Genomic DNA, 8,201 nt, shown 5'->3' with positions numbered 1-8,201 from the left:
CAATCACCATAAAACGGGTCAACAGAGACACTATTCCTGCATTTCTAGTGCAACATTTGCAGTCGCAGATTTTATCTCCTTGGGTGGTTTTGTTGCTTGAACTATCTCTTTTTCCAACCTGGAACATTTTTCTTCAAGGTTCTTCTTGGCTTCATGGATACAAGCAAGCTCTGCTTTGAATTTTTTTTCTGCATTTTCCAAAGCGTCCTCCTGCTCCTTCCTCTTCACCCTCTCGTCTTTCACTTCAATCTCCAGGGCCTTGATTTTTTCCTCAAACTTGCTCACCTTTTTATTTGCCATTTCAAATTCTCTTTTGTTCTTTTGGATTTCTTTATATTTTGTCCTGTATGCTTCTAGTTCCTTTAGTTGTATAATTAAGACGTTGTTCTGTTTTTCTAACTCCTGGATCCTCTTTTGATCTCTCGTCTTATTTTTTTTTTCATTGCTTATTTTCTTCTGTTCTGTCAGCTTCTCTTCAGTACTTTTCAACTGTTTTTTTAACTGATTAACTTCTTTTTCTTTCTGAATCTTATCGTCTCGTGACACACGTAGAAGGTTCCCTACATCCTTTAGTTCGTCTTCAAGAAATTGAGTTGTGTCTAGCAACTGTTTGCGTGACAGGCTGTTGTATATTTTTAAGGTTCCAGCAAGTTTTTCCTGTTTAGTTGAATGTTCTGCCATTTCTTTTGCTGAAAAAAAAAAAAGTTGTTATTCTCTCACCTTAATCGCAGTGTTTACACGAAAGTTATCTCCAGTATATTACCCGACTGAAGAGTTCACAGATTTAACTGCATAGGAGCGATGACATCACCAAGCCTGTGATGACATCAAAAGCTTTGATGGCTTTCATGTTCCATTTAGCCACACCCATAAATGATGTGGGTGTGGCTACACCGACACAATTAAATGGGTGTGGTCAAATTATTATGTGGGTGTGGTCACATTCTGTGGGTGTGGCTAAAAGTGTGTTTTCCAATTCTGGGTGTAATGGACTCCATGAAAATAAGTTCACCTAGAATAGATATGAGCAGTGACGGCTTGTGGTGACATCGAGTGGGATGGCTAACACATATGTTGAAGCCAACAGACCTCATTTTCACTTTATAGGTTTCCCATCACAGTATACGGAACAAGATTTAAGGTTTCACAACAGTATTATAAAGAACTACCTTTTTAATAAAACACGATTATCAGTGGAAAGAATCCTCCCCCCCTCTCTTTCACACACACACATACACAGACTACAAGGTTCAAAATGTCACAGAAGCTCGACTGCAGCAGAAAAAAAAAAACTTAAGTAAAAAATTACGTTTTATAACAGAAACAGGTAATGGACATACTGGAAAAAATAGGCCTGTGGGATATGTGTTAAGACATGAATAAGGATGGTCTACCTTATTTGAAGAGGAGTTCAGCATGGCGATTTTTCTGTGATGCAAACAGGTTGATCACCTTTTCATTGATGTCAGGTAATTTCTGGATGAAGTCCTGCTCAACAGAAAGCACGGCCAGTGCGTTTAGTCTTTCCTGTCCCATGTTACTTCTCAGAAAAGACTTTGACCTCTTCAGGGTACTGAAGCACTTCTCTGACTCTGCGGATGTCATGGAGACTGTGATGGCTATTTGCGTCAATTTCAGAGTTTCAGAGAAAGTGTTTTGAAAATCATTCTCTGTCAACATCTTCAAAAGTGTCATTGCAGATGTTAACTTCTCAAACTCTGCACTGCTGTACATTACCGTCAGTTCACCCTTAAGTTTCTCCTTACAGATCATTGTGAAATGTTCACAAGCGACATCCAGTTGTTTTTGGGGGAAACTGGACTTAAACTGTGAAAACAGCTCAGGGTTTGTCAGTTCAAACAACATTAGGTGTCTGGCTTTCTCAAAGTGAGCTTTTGACTGCTCGATCATTATGCTGCAGCACTGAGCGGCCACCGACACGCAGTCGGACTTCTGCATCCTGCGTGGCGCTGCAGCTGCTGCAGCCGCTTCTGCATAATGACAGGTGTCGTCTTTGACAAGCTTTTCTCTCAGTTCAGTAATAGACCGAGAAAAATTCATCAGGGTTTGTCCTGTATTCAGGGGGTCAGTGATTCGTTTCTGAAGAATGTTGCAGAGAATATCAACATGAAACAGCGCAGCGTGAAAAAACGATAAAAAGAAAATAAAGTTTTCATCCTCCAGTAACGTGGACAAACCGTGCTCTTGTTGGACTGACACACTGTCCCAGGTCTGACTGTTTTTTTTATTTTTTCAAAACATGCCTTCAGGGTGTTTTGTTGCTCGAACACTGTGTGGACTGTGCGACTCTTTAAGTTCCATCTCGTTTGTCCCGATGCAGGAATCCTTCTGCCGCAAACTTCGTCTAGAACAGCTGTTCTCTTGGGAGACTTGGCAAAAAATGTTGCAAATGCGGTTAAATTTGCAAAAAATATTCTGATCGGTGTGAGGCATGAGCAGGCCTGTTGAATTATTAGGTTCAACTAGTGGGCATAACAGTGGACAAAGTGCGCATGAGGAAACGGCTCTCTTAATCTGGCCTGCAAGCCTGACGCAGCGCCGCTCATAACTGCAGCTCCATCATAGGTCTGTGGGATGAGTTTACTTTCTAGTTAATATGGTCGGAGTTTTTCTTTCAGAACCTTTTCAAGTCCCTCTGCAGTTCGGTCTATTAATGGAGAAAAACAAAGAAATTGCTCCACAGCAGAACATTCCGTGATGTACCGGAGCACGATCACGCACTGGCTGACGCATGACACATCTGTCGTCTCATCGGCTTGCACTGCCATAAATGGTGCTTGAGAAATTTCATCAGCCAGTTTCTTTTCATAATACATACATACATATATATATATATATATATATATATATATATATATATATATATATATATATATATATATATATATACACACACTACTCACAAAAAGTTAGGGATATTTGGCTTTCAGGTGATATTTATGGAAAATACAATATGTTCATGCTACAGTGATATAATATCATAAAAGTAAGACATTTAAGTAGAAGGATGCACTACTGATTTCCTCATCTCAAAAAATTCATTCAACACAAAAGATAACAACAATGGTAGTTACACCACAACAAAAAATTTGAACGTCTCAATATCTCGTCATGTGCCCTTGAGCATCAATTACAGCTTGACAACGGCGTCTCATGCTGTTCACAAGGCAACTTATTGCCTGCTGAGGCATGGCATCCCACTCTTCTTGAAGGGCAGCCCTCAGGTCATTGAGGTTCTGGGGTGCAGGGTTTCGAGCTTCTACACGACGGCGCAGCTGATCCCACAGGTTTTCAATGGGATTCAGGTCTGGAGAGAGTGCAGGCCATTCCATTTGAGGTACACCAGTCTCCAACAGCCGTTCCCTGATGATGCGGCCTCGATGAGCAGGAGCATTGTCGTCCATGAAGATGAAATTAGGCCTGTGCTGTTCATGTAGGGGCACAATCACTGGATTAATGATGTTATTCAGGTAGTATGGGCTTGTCACTGTACCATTCACAAAGTGTAGGGCAGTTCTGTACCAAGTGGACACCCCTGCCCACACTGTAACACCGCCACCACCAAAAGCTCGGTCTGGTGACAACAGTGGCTGATGTATAGCGCTCTCCCTGACGTCTCCAACATCGTTGCCGGCCATCATTTCTGCTCAGTGTGAATCGACTTTCATCAGAGAACAGCACTGAGGCCCACTGGTTCCTCGTCCAGCGTAAATGCTCCCTGGCCCATGCAAGACGATGATGCCTGTGCCTGGTGGTGTGGTCAGGTACCCGTGCAGGTCGTCTAGCACGCAGACCACGCTGATGTAAACGGTTTCGAATGGTCTGACGTGACACTTGGGTGCCTCTCACTTCTCTTAAACGTGCCTGGAGTTGAGTGGCATTCATCATCCGGTTTCTCAGGGCAGTGTTCACAATGTAGCGGTCATCAGCACGGGATGTGGCCAAAGGACGTCCACTTCTAGGCCTTTCTGTGACTCTTCCAGTCTCTCCATATCTCTGTTGCAACCTGCTGATGACACTCTGTGACACTCCAAGCTCAGTGGCCACTTCTGTCTGAGAACGTCCTGTTTGAAGCATCGCAATGGCAAGGGACTGTTGTTCCATTGTTAGGTGTCGTCTTGGTCTCATGATGTCAAAATGTGAACAGCATGATGAGGACAACTGTTTAAACACCAGCTCTAATTGAACCAGGACATTTATTGGTCAATTCAAGGATCACACACCTGCCGTGATTTTTGCCGTTAAGCTCCATGTTAGAGAACAGCAACTTGTGCATAATTTATTGAAACATTTAACAGTTGGACATGCGCATTTAAAAGCTTAGAGAAGATCACATTAAGTTCACCTGTACAGGTTTGAATGCATTTTAGGCTTGTTGTGAAATTTCACCCAAAAGCTGAATATCCCTAACTTTTTGTGAATAGTGAGATAGGGTGAGGAGCTCGGTCATCCGGGAGGGGCTCAGAGTAGAGCCGCTGCTCCTTCGCATCGAGAGGAACCAGTTGAGGTGGCTCGGGCATCTGGTCAGGATGCCTTCTGGACGCCTCCCTGGTGAGGTGTTCCAGGCACGTCCCTCTGGGAGGAGACCCCGGGGAAGACCCAGGACACGCTGGAGGGACTACATCTCTCGGCTGGCCTGGGAACACTTTGGGATCCCCCCCGCAGAGTTGGCAAATGTGGCTGGGGAGAGGGAAGTCTGGGCTTCCCTGCTTAGGCTGCTGCCCCCGCGACCCGACCCCGAATAAGCGGCAGAAGATGGATGGATGGATGGATGGATTTTATATATATATATATATATATATGTATATACATATATGTATATATATATATATATACACACACAGCAAGGCAAAGAAATATTTGAACACCCTGCGATTTTGCAAGTCCTCCCACTTTGACATCACAGAGCGGTCTGAAATTGTCCACTGTGAGAGATATAATGTAAAAAAATCTGGATTTTTTAAAATAATTTATTTGTTTGTGTGGTGGAATTATGCGTATAGTGTAGTTTTAAAATGTTACTCATTTATTAAGTTTCTTTTAAGTAGTACAAGATATATATTCTGCATAGTTAGAGTAGTTCAGTAAGCTTGCTTTGGTAGATTCATGCATAAAACTAAGTGTTCTGTTCAAGGCCTGTTTCAGCTTTGACTGTTGTTATCTCCAAGCTAGCAGTTGTTTTGACTAGTGCTGCCAGGCAAAGGTTGTTTGTGTATGCTTAAAGAACACTGTAGCACACTGAGCAGGGGCAGAGCTCTCGAGACCTCTCGCCCGCAACATCTGTACATGCCCAATAAATTGAACAGAAAACAGTTGATTTATAGATTTATTTCTCATCGGATAAATTCCACGACAGTATGTTACTGCTGCAAATAAGTATTTGAACACCTGAGAAAATCAATGTTATTATTTGGCACAGGAGCCTTTGTTTGCAATTCCACAGGTCAAACGTAGTTTTTCCACCAGCATTCCTTGCTGGTTTTATTTTCAGGTTGCACAGTGCGTGAGATTGCTAATGCCTTTGATGACAGTTCTTTCACTGCATGTACCCGTTTAGGTTGCTCTGTTTGAAGAAATGAATAGCACAACCTTGGGAGCAAGAGAAGTTGTCTGCTTTCTAATTTAACCCCCCACCTTGTCACAAATTTTATACATATATATGTAACGGAGTTGGTTTGTGATGATTCCACTTGCCATCCTTTGTATTTCTATAATTTAAGCCTTGCGTGTAATTTGATTTATTTTTATGAGTCTGCCATTTTTAGTCAACAGATTTTATTTATTTACATTTATTGTGATGGGTGCTTTAAGTTCAGATTTATTTTGAAGCACTTGAACGCCACCTGTCGAGCCCCTGCAGACTTGAGAGGGACGCCCCCTCCGTCTAGCCTCAGTCTGATATCGGGAGGACTCGTGGTAAGTTGGCTTGCGCTGATCTCTACAGTGATCCTTTCATCATCGTGTTTTAAATATTTATTTTTCGTCTGTATGTATTCTGTTAAGTTATTAACTGCTGACGTAATGTGGTTGTGCTTTTAAAAAGGCTATATTACTCAGTAGCAACTTGTTAGCTTTGTGTGGCTAATACTAGTAACTTGGCTGTGTAAAACAAGTGAGTTTTCTTTTTCAGTTGTGTCGATGCCGTGACTGTGGGAGCTGATGAGCCTTTTTATTTTTATGTTTTGAACCAGATGTGGTAATAAAGAAGCTGTGGATTCTAAGACCGGGTACCTTCATCATTTCACACAACGCAGAGAAGAATAACCTAGCCGCTTCATATATATATATACATTAAAATATGTATATATATATATATATATATATATATATATATATATATATATATATATATATATATACATATATATAGGCTGTGTCTCAATCAGCGCACTAACACTACTTCGCGCACTATGTTTCAGTGTGTAGTGCACTGACTTTTGTGCAAAAAACTCAGTGCACTGAAAGTACCCGGATGCTGCCTTAAACCCGCCCATAAATGCAGTGCGGAACGATGGACACTTCACGCACTAAATTGATGCCATTTTGCTGACGTAGCGGAAGAGGATGGACTTTCCATCAGTTTACCAGGTAAATAATGGCGGAGTTTAACGCCGGTCCAGGCGGGGATTCATTTGTATAAATGTAAGTATTAAATTATTCCGTTATGATTGTGATGTATACTGCAACCTGCTAATCTATCCCTGACGACAGTTATGGATCTGACCATTTGTCAGACTCGGTAGTTAGCACCGTAGGTTAGCACACTGTTAGCAGTTTTTATCCGCTGTAGTGGACGTATACAGGTTATATGTGTTTATAAATGATGAATGTTATAGGTTCTTTATGTTCATTGATCCTTGTTGAACGTCCAGATGAAGCATTGTAGTGTTTATAACGTAAACTATTAATACCGATATAGCGCCAGTTTTTAGAGAGCGGTCCGTTACTATGGTTACCACTGATGCCATAAATCTGCATCGTATGGTCAGATCTGAACTGCTGAGACTGAACGAGAAAATATAGATATAAAATAAATATAGTAGTGAATTTAGTTGGTATGATTATTAGAGTGCAAAGTGTGAGGTGTGTAACTTTCTTCTGCATGGCTCCACCTCGTCTGTCCCTGATTGAAAATCGATCGAGTGTGTGTGTGTGTGTGTGTTTAGTTTACGTTGTAGTTGGTGTCATGTAATATTTACTGAATGTTTCGTGTGTTTTGTGTGTGGTAATAAATTAATCATTACAAAATATTTAATTATATTAGAAAAATGTAAAGAGAAGTTCATTGTACATCTTCATTATATAGAGACACAATTTGTTTCCCATTCGCCAAATTATTTATTGTTTAGATATAAATGCAGTCATGATCTAGGGAGTAACACATCATTGTCATCCTCAGCCTCACAGGTTTCCCAGCTGCCCTCCTGACATCTTCATCATCATCTGGCTCCAGAAGGTCACCGCTGCTCATGCAGATGTTGTGGAGGACGGTGGACGTACTTCACCTCCTTCCAGAGCCTTTAGGAAGACGGACCTCCACCTGGTCTCTAGGATCCTGAAAGACCTCTCCACACACACCTGGCTTCTGACAGGCAGCATATGAAGCGAGCTTGCAGGTGGATTCAGACAGGCTGCCTGAGGAGCATCATGAGGAAGATGGACAAGCAGGGGGAGATTCAATAAAGGATTCAATAAAATGTTTCTGTAACAACTTTGCTGCATCCCTGTGTCTGAGCATCTTCTTTACAGCATTACATTCCCTACATTATCATTTATAATCCTAATCCTAATGTGCACAGCATCAGAGTAAACACCAGTTAAAACAGATGTGCTTAATGTAAAGGACATTTTTTCCACTGACAATATCTTTGCATATTTAAAAGCTGTTTTATTAGTGTTTTGATTTGCACTTTATTATATTAATAAGCCTGTGGGAGGCATGCAAAGACACATGACAGTCTGATGTTGCTTTGTATTGTTAACAACTGAGATAGATCACTCTAGTGTAGGCCATAATATATGATGACATGATACATAAAGTTATGTTTGCTGGATTTGTTCATTTCTTTATTACAACTTCCTATAAAGAATTTAGTGGGACGAACCGTCCCTGAAACGATAAGCCAACAATGATGCGAGACTGGCAACAGGTACGCACTCTGGGCACGTATGCAGGCGGG

At 41.4% G+C, this 8,201-nt stretch overlaps 1 long non-coding RNA gene across 2 annotated transcripts; it reads left to right on the top strand.

The window, feature by feature from the left end:
• The first annotated feature begins 5,923 nt into the window (after positions 1–5,923).
• LOC306758393 lies at positions 5,924–7,734 on the top strand. 2 transcript variants are annotated; one of them, XR_013771380.1, is made up of 4 exons: positions 5,924–5,937; positions 6,152–6,248; positions 6,441–6,609; positions 7,421–7,734. It is a non-coding gene; the product is annotated as an uncharacterized lncRNA (long non-coding RNA). The 2 variants fall into 2 exon arrangements; XR_013771381.1 differs by having other exon boundaries at positions 6,441–6,663.
• The last annotated feature ends 467 nt before the right edge of the window (positions 7,735–8,201 follow it).

This window comes from Telmatherina bonti (assembly GCF_933228915.1).
Source record: "Telmatherina bonti genome assembly, chromosome: 7".
In the NCBI taxonomy this organism is placed as follows: domain Eukaryota; kingdom Metazoa; phylum Chordata; class Actinopteri; order Atheriniformes; family Telmatherinidae; genus Telmatherina; species Telmatherina bonti.
The sequence above is the reverse complement of the archived record's forward strand: the minus strand, read 5'-3'. Positions and strand labels throughout refer to the sequence as shown.